The sequence below is a fragment of the Podarcis filfolensis genome (assembly GCF_964270895.1).
Source record: "Podarcis filfolensis genome assembly, chromosome: 8".
NCBI classification, from domain to species: Eukaryota; Metazoa; Chordata; class Lepidosauria; order Squamata; family Lacertidae; genus Podarcis; species Podarcis filfolensis.
Window position 1 is genome coordinate 48,946,919 of NC_139611.1, and position 13,739 is coordinate 48,960,657.

Sequence of the window (13,739 nt, forward strand, 5' to 3'; positions counted from 1 at the left end):
AGTTCCACCTTTCTTCCATCATGGCAACCAAGGCAGAGTGCATGTGGCCTTTAGGCATTCACCTATCTGGGCACTGACCTGATCCAGACCTGCTTAGCTTCAGCAAAGTGGTGACCTCATATGCCTTCAGGCCATATCCTGGAACAATATGTTAAGTGATGAGTGTCCTGATTATAATTGGAGACTGGGAGCTCTCCAACTCACTCGTTCTCTTCTTGTCTCTTGAATGTCTACCTCCTTCTGCTGTTACCTTATTCTTCCTTTACAGGACAACCTTTAAAATATTGCACAAACATGGCATGGCAATAGCAAGGCTATTACTACTGCATTGATGATGATACTGAGTCTAGACCTGGTCATCACAAACATTCAAAATAAATTGATCAAACATCTTGTCATAGGGACTTTGACAAGGTAAGAAGACAGAGGCAAAGTTGGATATTGAAAAACCACAGGTGTGTCTTCCTCATAATGTTGCTACCTTTGTGTCACATCCAACACTGAAATCAAGAAGGAACCAATGTGCATTTTAAACCAGGGTGGCAAGCTGTGGCACTCCAGCTCCCATCAACCCCAGCTAGCATGGCAACAGTGCGCCAACAACCTCTGGAAGCTCACAAGTTTCCCACCCTTACCTCAAACTAATGGCTTAGTTCAGAGGGTTGAAGAAGAAAATATCCCTTCCTAGCAGAGATGAGAACCATCTTGGACCCTGGAAAAAGGAAACTGTCTCTATGAGGTAAACTACTGCATTGCTATGCAGCAATTGCAGTTGAGCCGAAATGATCAAATCAAGTTGCTGTCTCTTGGGATAAATTTAACAGGTAAATCAATTAAATATAACTCAGGGAGACCTCAGAGCATTACAGTGAGCTGCCTCTGCAATTCACAAGTGAGGATCAGGGAAAGATTTTGCCCTAGTCTCTGTTGCCGGCTTTTCCATGGAGCTTTGAAAGCTAGGTGCACACACAGACCTGCGTGTATGAGCCACGGCACTGTGGTTTAATAATTGACAAGTAAAGCCTTCGCTCAAAGGATGGGAAGCATCTTTGCATCTTTGCCCTGCCACGTTTAATTTTTATTTTAATTACACTTTTAATTTGTTGTTTGAAAGGTTTTTATGCACCACCCAGCAATACTGAATGAAGACTATATTACAGAAGATAGAGAAGACAAGAGAAGGAGCTCATGGGAATGATTTGCCTGTCAATGTGTAGACAGAGGACCATATAACACTCTGCGGAGCCATAGTGAATCCTAATAATAGGCATATCTCTGCTTTTCCCAGGGTGGTACAGGGGAAGAGAAATGGCATTGCACCCACTGGAACTGCATGTGTTCATCTGAAGCTGTGAACAGAGCATGTTCACCAGGATTGGCCCGGCTGTTAGGTAGAGTGAAGCAGCTGCCACAGGTGGCAAATGCTGGGGTGAGTGATGATATGTTGGAGGACAGAGCTAGGTCCTGATCTGTGCTCCCTAAGTTAGTGTTTTGCCCTCAGGTGAAATAGAGGAGATGCTGCCATTAAAAGACACATTTGAAAGAATGCTAGAAGTGAGATACCGGAAATATTTTGAAGGCGTAAACAGAGAAAGATTGCATGATCAAGTATGGACACTGGCTATAAGCTCAGATAAAGCAGAAACCATGTTGTTGTTTTTTAAGTAACTTTCTATTTAGCAAGATTTTATTTTTCATGTAAATGAGGAACGCAGCATCCACATGATCCTGTCACAATCCACCAACATGTGGAACTGTGTCTCAGTATCTCAAGAATAATTTAAATGGCAAATTTATTCTTCCAAAAGAGCCCCAAATGCCCAGGTACAAAGACAAAGGCATCCTACTTCTGAACTTTCACTGATGCTCAAACTCTGTAGAACTCATATGACTCACCTTTAACAACATTAACTTATTTTTTCTTTGTATAGTCTGTTACATCTTATTTTGTTAATTAAAAAAATCAAGAAGAATGAAAAGAAATAGTTAACTGCTCATCTGCTTGGCTTATGTATGTGGAGTGGGAAGTCCTAAAACTCAGACGGCAAAAATGTTTTGGGGCAGCCCTGCTATTCTTTCTCTTGGAAATTGGGGCTATGCCTTCCTGCATGTTCATCTTCCCTGTCACATGAACAGGGCTACTTATTATCACCAGCAGTACACAGGGCCACCACCCTTCATTGTCTCAATGGACATTTTGCCTGGGAAAAGTACATGTTGGGATCATTAGTCTGCCGAGTACCATTCAATCCTTTCCTGCAGGATTGTGCAAGAATATGTGTCCTTTTGCTTTGCTACTCTGTTTATTTTCATTATTAAATATCTCATTTGATCTGCTTGTCATTTGCAAAAACTGCATGTGCTGCTTTCATCCAGGGGTAACCTGTGTGGTGCCCTCTAGAAGTTGTTGTTGGACTACAACTCCCATCAGCCCTAGCTAGCAGAACCCATGACCAGGGATAATGGGAGATGTAGTCCAACAACATCCAGATGACACAACATTGGCTACCCTGCTTTATTCCAATATTTATTTTGTTGCTCATTCTTGTAGATTTTTGTCTTTGAACTTACTTTAAAATATTTGTTTCAATTTTCAATGCATACAACGCATGAAAAACAATTAGAACAACATGAAAAACAAAATATAAAAATTAAAACATATGAAATAAGTACATTTGTATATGGGTAGAGTTTGCAATGATTACCTCTTTTCCCTTGAATTTATTGTTTAAAAGTACAAGGAGATGGATAGAAGAAGGTCTAAATCCAGAATGGGGAACCTGTGGCCCTCTAGATAGCACGAGACTCCAGCTCCCATCAGCCCCTGCCAACATTGTCAATGGTGAGAGATGATGGGAGTTATAGTCCACTGGTTCCCCATCCCTGATCTAAATAAACACTACAGAGGAGATGAGCACCATTAAAACATATTATTATAAAATCCAAAGGGGGCAGTCTTATATATCATATAACCTTGGAGCACTGACGAGACAGAAACTTGCATTTTAATACAAATCATTATGTGAACTAAAACACAAGTGTCCTTCAAAATGTGCTTTTCTCCTAATTTTGCAATGTAGCTCATTGTATTTGGGGAAAGTGCTTGCAACACGATGCGTATTAGGTAAAATTGCATATAACGATGTGTAGGAGAAATTTGCATTAAAATGCCGTTAAGAGTTTTCATGAAAGGCCTTGAAAGTGTGCAAATGTGGAAGATTCAACTTAAGGTTGGAAAGATGAGAAAAAGAAAGAAACCGTAATTGACAGAATATCCTATCCCTAAGGCGCAAGACCCCTGCTCAATTTCTCTGTACGTTTCTTTACCCTTAAACAAAGTTCTTTATTTATTAACATTATATCCCACCTTTCTGCCAATAAGCTCAAGATGGCACACATGGTTCTCCTGCTCTCCATGTGAGCCTCGCCCTTTGAGATAAGTTAGGCTGAGAGACAGTAACTGGCCCCACATCATCTGTTGGGCTTCATGGTTGAGTGAGGATTTGAATCATGGTCTCCCAGGTGCGAATATATGACACTGTTTTGTTGGAGCGGACTATCTTTCAAATACAGGGTGTTTTCTGTGAAGTAGGAACCAGAGGCCATCCTAGGTGTCATCAGGAATATAACAATGGAGAGGAGAGGCCAAATAAGTGATGGAGAGGAAACCATTGGCACGCTGTGTATGCTGCAGTTGCTGAATTAATTTAACACCTTTTCTAATTTGAACTGGAATTCAGCAGAAGTGGAATGCAAGTAAAGCCTAAGGTAAAGTCAGGAAAGTGCCCCCCCCCACACACATACAAAAGTTGATTTTTTTAAAAAAACAGTTCTGACAGTTGGACAGCATCATCCTAAAGGAAGCAAGCTAGCTTAAAGAGTAAGAGGTGGGCTGTGTGGTCCACATAGCTCTGTTCTCCAACCCATTCCCACAATTACTTGTCCCCTCAGCAACTGCTGCCTGAGGCAGCCACCTCACTCTAGTAAACAGTAGAGACAGCTCTGAACGCAGGGCAGAGGAAAACAGAGGAAAATTAAGGAAAGGAGCAGGGGAAATCTCATCCTTGCTCAGTATAAAGCACATTCATCTAGAAAAATTGTAGGATCATAATTTCTACCCTCCTTCTCCCATTTTGTAGGCTTTTGAAGCAATACCTTTTGATTTTAATCCAATTGGTTTTTGTTTTGTTTGTTTGTTTGTAAGGTTTCAGAGGGTTTTTTGAGGGAGAAGTGCAGGCAGAAAAGCTTCCAAAATGTTCTGCCTGGGAAATAGATGAATGCATATTTGCTATGGCCTGAGAAAGAGTTAAGTGTGCCCTTTCATAATAAAAAAGCAACACACACACACACTGCAGAATGGATGGGATCCAAGTCCTGGCTGAGAGAAGCAAGACTCTGAAAGGCACAAATCATCCTGAAGTTCAGTGAGTTGATAAAGTTATTAAAGAGAGGGAGGCAGGGAGATTGAAGACGAGGAAGGGGTGGCAGCAAGAGGTGACTTTGGTAGTACCTTAAGTCTGTGCAAAAGCAGAAAGAGGAAAACCAGAACAAGTCTGACAGGATAACAATCTATAGCAGCCCCGATTCCCTTGGGGATAGAGAGAGAGAGAGAGAGAGAGAGAGAGAGAGAGAGAGAGAGAGAGAGAGAACAAACAGCACAAACTCCTTTTCTTCAGCTGCTGTCTTGTGTTCTTGGCAAAAGCATCTTTGGTTTTACTTGCACAAACTTGGCTCTGGGGTTTCTTTTACTGTTATTATTAGCAAGTAGGAGAAGCAAGACCTTCATCTTGTTGGCGGGGAAATGAGAGTGAATCAGGCTGTAGCTTAAGGGTGGGGCTGAAAATGCCCCCAGATCGGCCATCGGGCCATCTGCTTAGCAACAGGATCCTGAAGGAAGAGAGGGAGAGAGAGGAAGGCCAAGTGGAGCAATTCTACAGTTGGGCCAAATTCCAACATTTTGGTGCCAAGTGCTGAACTTTCCTGCCAAGACAACAAACAAGGGCACTTTAGAAAAAGCCTCCAGAGTAAAATATTTTTTCTACTTCTCCCTCTGCAAACTTCTTTGCCCTGGCTGTGCAAGTGATCAGTTATGCTTTCATTACACAAGTTCAAACAGGAGGATGCAGTTATATATATATATAAATTCTTTTCCTTATAGGTTGGAACAGTGGCTTCATATGCACAGTGCACACACAGTTCAGCTCAGTCTATCCACGCTAGGACCAAAACTGCCATCCACAATTCTCAAATGACCTGAGTAGCTGCTATGATGATGATGATGATGATGATGATGGCTGTGCACCAGATTTGCCAGAGGGCCGAGTGAAATTGGGCATATTCGGAGGGCCTCTTAAGCAGCTTCTTCATCTGATCCTGCATGGTGATGGATGAGGATCTGATCCTGCACAGTGCCAGTGGCTGCTCCTTTGTGAGCAACTGTCCTTGCATGCAGAGGAACTGCTCTCAAAGGAGCTGAGGTCAGTACTGTGCAGTACAGTACAGGGAATATTATGCTATTTAGTTTATTTATTGAATTTGTATTCAAAGTTCGAAGTGGCTCACCTTTCCTCAACCCTGTAAAGTAGGTTAGGCTGAGAGGCAGTGAATGGCCTAACATCACCCAGTGAGCTTCATGGCCAAGTGGGGATTTGAACCCTGATCTCCCAGGTCCTAATCCAACACTCTAACCGCTACACCACACTGGTCTTCTACTGTCAGACCCTTGGCTCACCTAGCTCAGTACTCACTGCTCTCAACAAGAGAAGCTCTCAAGACATCTCAGACAGAGGCCTTTGCCTTCACCTTTGCCTGATCATTTAACAGGAGCTGCCAGTCATGGAAGCTTAGAGCTTCTGTATGCAAGGCAGGTATACGGCCAACAAATTATGGTGCCTCTTTTTGGGGGTTGTGATTGCACAGTACTAATAGCACAGGATCCTAAATCCTTATTTGTCAACATAATAGCCTGAGCCTTTGAGGTGTCCACGAGTGGAGTGAGAAAAACCCTAGAAGATATGGGGTTTATTGACTTCTGGATTAGAAGGGCCATTGGTTCCATTAGGTGCAATGTGTAAAATACACCACAGTTATTTATACTTATGGTCATCAACATGTATCTCACAACATGGCGAGCCATTTCATAATTTTAACAGCCCATGTTCTATTAAATGCCATACTAATGTTTTAATAATGCTTTATTAAAGGGTACAAAAATTGGGTCAGTACTTTCTCGTGCATGGCCGCCCCATTTTTTTATTACAGTTTGCTAAAGAATATATCACATAAACTTCCCAGCCATATATATGAAGCCATTTCATAACATGCTTTGCACAGACTGTGATTAAAGCTGTTAGCTTGATCTGTAATTACATTTGCAAATACATTTTTATTGAGTTATGCAATGGGGGGGGGGATTAAACTTGCCAAAAGCATAATGGATTATGTAGCTTGAATTCCAGAAAAGAATGGAAAGAGAGAATACAGAAATCTATATCTTATAATCTAATGCAACTTCTGCAGGGGCCCAGGTCTTTGGTGTCACATATAGGATATGAAGTGAACCATTGAGTAAACATAAGTGCATAAGAAGAGCCCTGTGGATGGATCAGTGAATCAGTCTGAAGGTCCATCTAATCCAGCAATGGGTTCTCACACTGGCCAACCAGATGCCTGAGGCAAGGTCACAAGCAGGAACTGAAGTGCAACAACGCTCTTCCCATATGCGTTCCTCTGCAACTGTTCTTCAGAGGTAGGTAGAACACAGCCATCATGGCTAGTGGCCATTGATAGCTTTATCCTCCATAAATTTGTCTAATTCTTCTTTAAAGCCATTTAGGTTGGTGGCAATCACTGCCTCTTGTGGAAGCGAATGTCATAATTATATGTTCTGCACGAAGAAGTACTTTCTTTTGTCTGTGCTGAATCTTCCGACATTTCATTTCCATGGATGTCTACAAGTTCTAGCATTATGAATGGGAGAGAAACTTTTTCCATATTGTATAAATTCATATACTCTTATGTTATGTGCCTCTTACTCACCTTCTATCTGAACTAAAAATAATTTAAAGCAAGACTAAAACCCTAAGAAGCAGACTCGCATGGTAAAGACCCATTTATCAAGCTAGCAAAGCCCTCCAGGACAAATATTTCATTTCAGGTAAGATATATACATATATAGTGGGGATCCTTAAACCCAGGAGCTGAATGTGGTCCTCCAGGACTCTCTATCTGGCCACTGGGACTCTTCTCAGGCCACTCTCCCTCCCTAGGACACACCCCTCTTCCCAGACCACACCCTTGTTGGCTCTGCTCTGTGCTTGCCTGGAGTGGTGGTAGGTGAGGAGGTGCATGTGTGAATATAGAAACCTCAGAATTTTTAGTGGTTGGAATGTATCCTAACATACAAAGGAAAGAAAGTCACATTTCTTACTCTGCACACTTTTGCCTCTGAGTCACACCCACTACTGGCATGTGGCCCCTGGAAGTTTTCCCATGAGGGAATGTGGCCCTCGGGTTGAGAAAGGTTCTTGGGATAGGCACATGTCAAGAATATATATGAAAAAGAAATGAATTTGTATGTGTGTGTGTGTGTATATATGTGTGTGTATATACACACACAAACACCTACATAAACACAAACCTAGCAAAATAGTTCAGAGGATAATGCCCAGAAAATAATGACTCCTTGTAGCTGAGACTATTGAGCCTAGAAAATGACTATCCTTACATTTACTTGCCACTTTAAGACTGCATAATTTAGTTTGGAATATACAACCAGAGGAGGTGGGAGGAATAGCCCATTTTCTCCCATTTCACTTAAATTCAAGTAAAATTGAAGTTCACCCTTGGGCCCACAGTCAAGGTGACATCTAAGAACATGGTTCCATTATTGTGTGTGTGTGTGTGGAAAGTTAATACCATAGCAATAATGACAGATAATACGGTGGGTTGGACAGTTGTTTTTAGCAATGTCAAGAGCTGATCAGGAGTATTCTGCAAGGGTACTTGAGCCTGAATGGAACACTTGTGATGGGAGCTAAGAGGCCTGAGCTCAAGCCTTTAGCATATTTTAACTGTGCATGTCTGATTGCTCTCGGTGGAAGTGATCTGCTTTGTTTTGAGTGGCTTTCTAAACACCTCACTTGAGCTCTTGTGCTCATGCTAAGAAATAAAGGAGCCACCAGCCTTATTCCAACAGGACATCCTTTCCAAGTGAGATTGCTCACACCAGTCTGGTGCATCCATGCATAGAGAGCTGAAAGGAAACTACAGAGCAGAACACACTGTGCATCTGGGTGATGTTTATATGGCAACAGAGCAGTTGCTTAATTAATAGTGCAAGGGGGCTGCATTTCCAGAATCCCACACAGACATTGTTTAATGAGGTAGAGAGTGATGTAATTTTGTAACGTGCTTGCAGGAATACAAAATGACTCAAAGTTGTTGCTTGGCTAATTTTGATTCAGCCGGACACACACCCTTTTTAGTTGCGCTCTCTCTCTCTCTCTCTTCTAAAATGTTTCCCAGTGCAAGATATGAATGAGCACTGCTGAGAAGGGTCAACTGTAAATGCTCTTGTATAATTTGGTCAATTAACTTGATGCATTTTAACCATTTTATACAATCACCGTGATCTTGTGACTAGGGTCACTTTGTTGCCTGAAACAACAAGATGGCAGCTCCTCCTAGGTTCCATGTTCAAAAACTGATCAAACTGGTAATCAAATCTTACTTCAACACAGACAAGTGCCCTTCACTACAGCAGGCTAGCTTAGTGCAATTGTGCAGAACACACAGCTCTATTCTACTGTTGCCTGTCCTGCAAGCATCTACTGCTTGAGGCGACTGCCTCACTCTGCCTAATGGTAGGACTGACTCTGACTAGTGGACACTCAGAAGTCAATTGATAAACCAAATTAGTGGATTGTGGTTTTGAGTGAAATGTCCAGAGCTCAGGGTGTGATCATATGATTATTTAACCAGATTCTCAGCTGAGTTGAATTTGCATAAGTCACTTGAAACCAATGGACCTAAGTGTGTTTGCAGGCCATGTTTGCAACTCAAACTGCATTTATGACAACCCACACTTATCTCTTCTGGACTCAGCACAGATACATGCAACTGACATCAAGTGTTTGTCAGATCATGTGAACACAGGTTCAGAAATTTCAGGTGGTGGGATGTGAGGTCTATAGACTTTTATCAACATGTTGTTGCTCCTGTTGGAATACCTATCTGGTGCAAATATACAAATATTTGGATTTATTTTTTAAAAATATTACTTTGTTAGTGTCACAGACATCATTAAATCAAGTTCATATGGCTTTGTATGACAGACTAGGCAAGTCAAGTCAGGTTCACTTGGCTCATGGAAAGAGTTTGGTGTAGACATGTGTGATTTTAAATACTCAAAGGCAATCCCATATCTCTTGCCTTTGATGTTCTTGGAAAAACCTTGTAACACAGGCATTTATCCTACGCCGCCTTCTTCAATGCTTTGCAGATAGACTGTTCAGCTTAGGTGTGGGAGGGCCAGCATCAGATCCATGCTTAGCCATGAAACTAACTGGGTGGCCTTGAGCAAGATATTCTTTCTGAGCCTAACTTGTCTTCCAGGATTTTTGTGAAGATCCAGGACAATTCAGATATTACATTTTTTTAAAAAAAAAAACTAATACATCTTAAATGTTATAAAGTCCAATTGCACAGTAAGCAATCAGTGAATGGTAGTTTCTAAAAGAGCAACTAGCAGCCATCCAAACTGAAACAAAGGGGTGGGTTCCCACCCGCCCACCCTCTGCCCCACCCTGTGGTCCCAATCCTGATCCCTTCCATGCCTGCTCTCTGCTTTGAGAGTGACATTCCCATTGGTGCAAAAGGGGGCTTTTCTACCAATGGGTTATATCCATTACTAGCCATAGCCAGGGTAGACCCATTGAAATGAACATCTATTAATGTTAATGGGTCTGATTAAATGAGTAGGATACATACCAATCCTAATAGCAGGTGTGGTGGAGAGATTCCTGATCTGAATCACAGGAAGGCAGTGAAGGTTTAAATTCCCTCGGTCCCATCCAGGATTCTAAACCAGATTGTCCCCCCTCCCCATGCTTGCTATTCTATCTGTCTGTCTGTCTCTCCATGCACACATGATAAATATATATTTGCAAGCTTATCAGCACATGAATCCCATGAGAGTACATGAATCCTGGACACCCTGAATATCCTCCCCCTCCTTTTTGGCTGCTGTCCAGAGTTTTAGGAGGATGTGGCTTCAGTGTGGGTTGGGCATGTGCTGGGAAGTTCTTGAGCCATTAGCCTTTCACTCTTTCCAGCCTTGTAAATTGGGCTGGTCAGGTTGCAAAACTGCCAGTGAGTTTCCTGTGGTCCAACTCCCTACCCTGCCCTGTGCCAGGAATATAAAGGAAGCTACTTTATATTGAGTCTGACCATTAGTCTATCTGGCACAGGATTGTCCACACTGACTGGCAGAGGCTGTTTTGGGTTTCAGATAAGAATCTCTCCCAGCCCTACCTGGGGATTGAAGTTGGGACCTTCTGCATGCAAAGTAGGTGTTCTATCCTGGAGCTACAGCTCTTCCCTGATTTAGGTCATTGGTCCATTTAGTCCACTTCTGTCTTTCCTGACCATTAGTGTCTCTAATTTCTTGGGTAGAGGTCTTTTGCAGAAATGTCAAGCCCAGGACCCATCCTATTCAGAACAAGCTAGGTCACAAATGCATATATAGTTTTTATTTTGAAGCTATAGCTAATCTGGGTTTTTCTTAACCACCACGCGATTGGCTTTTCAAAGGTATCTGCTCTAGGGAAACCAGAAATGGAACATGTGCTGGCAGATGGCTGCAAAGAGAAATTTATATAATGTTTCTTGGCACTAAGTTTGGCAGCTGACAGAATTACAAGTTTTGCCATTGCATAACCAATACCATGTGGCACCAAAGAAAAATGAATTGCAAAGTCATGTGAGGACTTCTTTTCAGAAGAACTGTGCCAATTCCTTCATTATCCTCTCTTTGCCAGCTCATAGCATCCTGTGTTTTTGCCCCTAGCTGTTTGGATCTGTTCTTTCAGGGACAACCTGGTTCCTTTCTTTGATACAGGGGAAGAAGCTGTGGCTCAGTGGTAGGGGATCTGCAGACCTAGCATAAAAATCCTCTTTTCCATCACTCACTCATTTTGTGGTGTTGGGTATACTGCTCAATGAATATTTTCAGTCAAAGTGGTAGCCGGCTAGTCATAACTTACAGCACAAATGAAATAATGGTCAAGCACCGTTTAGAGGCTACTCAATGTATTATTCCATAAGATGTAATGGATTAGCAAGAATGATGCATCTGATGAAGTTAACATTAGTTCCCAAAAGCTTTTGCCATACTAAATGTGTTAATTTTGAAGGTGCTAGTACTATACCTTTCGTTGTTTTGCTCAAATTTCACTGTGGTCTATTTTACAGGGTTGTTGTGAAGATAAAGTGCCTCTCTGTCCCATCCACCGATTCTGTCTTACAAGTGACCCTCCAGCTCTACATTTCCACTGTCACAAGAAATGCAGGTTATGGGCCACATGTTTTCCAAGGAGCAAAAGAGGGGAATCTCAAGGAAGCAGGTTGCAGAAGACTAGAACAAGTGAAGTAGGGGGTTCACCATGTGTCCCATTTTACAAAGATCATTCTTCTGTGGACATAGTCTTCCTCCCAAATACAGTGGTACCTCGGGTTACAGACGCTTCAGGTTACAGACGCTTCAGGTTACAGATGCTTCAGGTTACAGACTCCGCTAACCTGGAAGTAGTACCTCAGGTTAAGAACTTTGCTTCAGGATGAGAACAGAAATTGTGCTCCGGCAGCACGGCGGCAGCAGGAGGCCCCATTAGCTAAAGTGGTACCTCAGGTTAAGAACAGATTCAGGTTAAGAACAGACCTCTGGAGTGAATTAAGTTCTTAACCCGAGGTACCACTGTATAGCAAGATTTGTTGTATTTCTCCTACAATTTCATTAAATATTTCTAATGTTGCATCTAAACAGATAAATTGACATATGCAATTTTTATGCAAATATGATGATAGATAGATGATAGATAGATAGATAGATAGATAGATAGATAGATAGATAGATATTGGGGTGGAGGAGAGAGGTTGTCAGTCATGGGAGAGATTCTGTTTAGAGGCTGATATATCACATGGAGCTCACTGGCAGAGGATCTGCTTTGCTTACTTAAACTACCCGGTTCAATCCCTGATATTTCCAGGTAGGACTGAGAGAGAATCTTGTCTGAAACTCTGGAAAGCTGCTGCCAATCAGAGTAGATAATACTGAGCTAGGTGGGCCAATAGTCTGATTTGGTTTAAGGCAGTATGTTAGGTAATATGCAACACCTGACAAACACACAAACCGTTCAGAGTACCCTTCAGGTAATGGCTACCACACCACAGGGAGTCTGTTATGTGCTTATTTTGTCTTCTCAATAGGACAATTGTGACTACAAAGATCCGTTTATCTGTATGTCTGTCCAGCTATCTTGGCTATGCTTGCCACTGGTCAGCTACTTGAGTGCTAACTATCATTATTTTCTCCAGCGTTCTCAGTTATTTCTGGTCACTCTCCATATCCATCATGTGGGGAAATAGTTGATTTGTGGGTTTCTCACAACAAACCACTTTGCAAATATCCAATATGCAAACCTGGAGCTGTGTTGGGAAGTTTCCATTGGACACGTAAGGCCATATTTTTAGAATGGCAGAACAACCACAATTATTTCTGACTGGAGTCAACAGGAATCTGAACTTCAGGCCCAGTCCAATAACTGTCATTCTTGCAACGGATAATTAGCACCTTAGTTTTATGTGAACACTTTGCAATCTTACATTAGAAAAAGCACTCACTTGATCTGGAATTTCTAAACCCTTTGCGGAATGTCAATCTTTTGGTGAGATGTTTCCTCATATTCAGGAACACAGCTGCCAGTCATGTTTTAAATGACAGCAGGTTCACCATATGTCAGATCCAACACCCTTTTAGAATGTGGCTTTTGGGGGCCTGGTTATTGGGTTACTGCTTGTGGTTTGATTTTATATGTTGCGGTCTTGTTGTGAACTGCCCTGAGACCTCTGGGTATAGGGTGGTGTATAAGTTGAATAAATAATAAATTAATAAATAATAGAATTCTTCCCTGGACACTTTGGCTGGCCATGTTGGGTACCGGATGGAGCAGCAAGTCTTTCTCTTTTTCTGTTCTTGGCTAGCCATCTCTATGTGTTCCTAAGTCTTTTAGGATCAGCTGGGCTTGATGTTTAATAAGCAAATAGCAGAAGATAAGATTAAAATGTAGTAGCAGTGTTCAAATATTTTTAGAGCATCACACAGAAGATGAAACACACTTGATCCAGGACTTGAGCCTATGCTCCACCTGCACCGTTCAAAGCAATATGCTTCCTAATACCAGCTGCTGGAAACCACAGATTAAGAGAGTGCTGTTGTTGCTTCCCCTGAGCATCTGGTTGGCCACTGTAAGAAGAGGGCTAGATGAGCCACTGGCCTGGTCCAGCAGGGCATTCTTTTTATCGTTTGAATCTTGTTAGGTTGCTTCTCTCTAGCATTTTTTGTCTTATCCTGCTATGGCTGTATGCTAATGCAATAAAGGTTTGATGATGATGATATTCTTATGTAACCAGTGGGTGGCAATTGCAAGACCACCCACCCATTCCTTGTACTTTTGGTCATT

The 13,739-nt window shown here is 42.0% G+C and overlaps 1 long non-coding RNA gene across 3 annotated transcripts in view; it reads left to right on the forward strand.

Moving 5' to 3' along the window:
* The first annotated feature begins 4,359 nt into the window (after positions 1 to 4,359).
* LOC310769994 overlaps positions 4,360 to 13,739 on the forward strand; it is a 94,170-nt gene continuing 84,790 nt past the window's right edge. For 2 of the 3 annotated variants that reach the window (XR_014551910.1, XR_014551911.1), the window contains exons 1-2: positions 4,360 to 4,424; positions 6,520 to 6,748. This is a non-coding gene — a long non-coding RNA (uncharacterized lncRNA). Of the gene's footprint in view, positions 4,425 to 6,519; positions 6,749 to 11,472; positions 12,042 to 13,739 lie in introns of those variants that run through there. The other variant, XR_014551912.1, reaches the window with a different exon arrangement.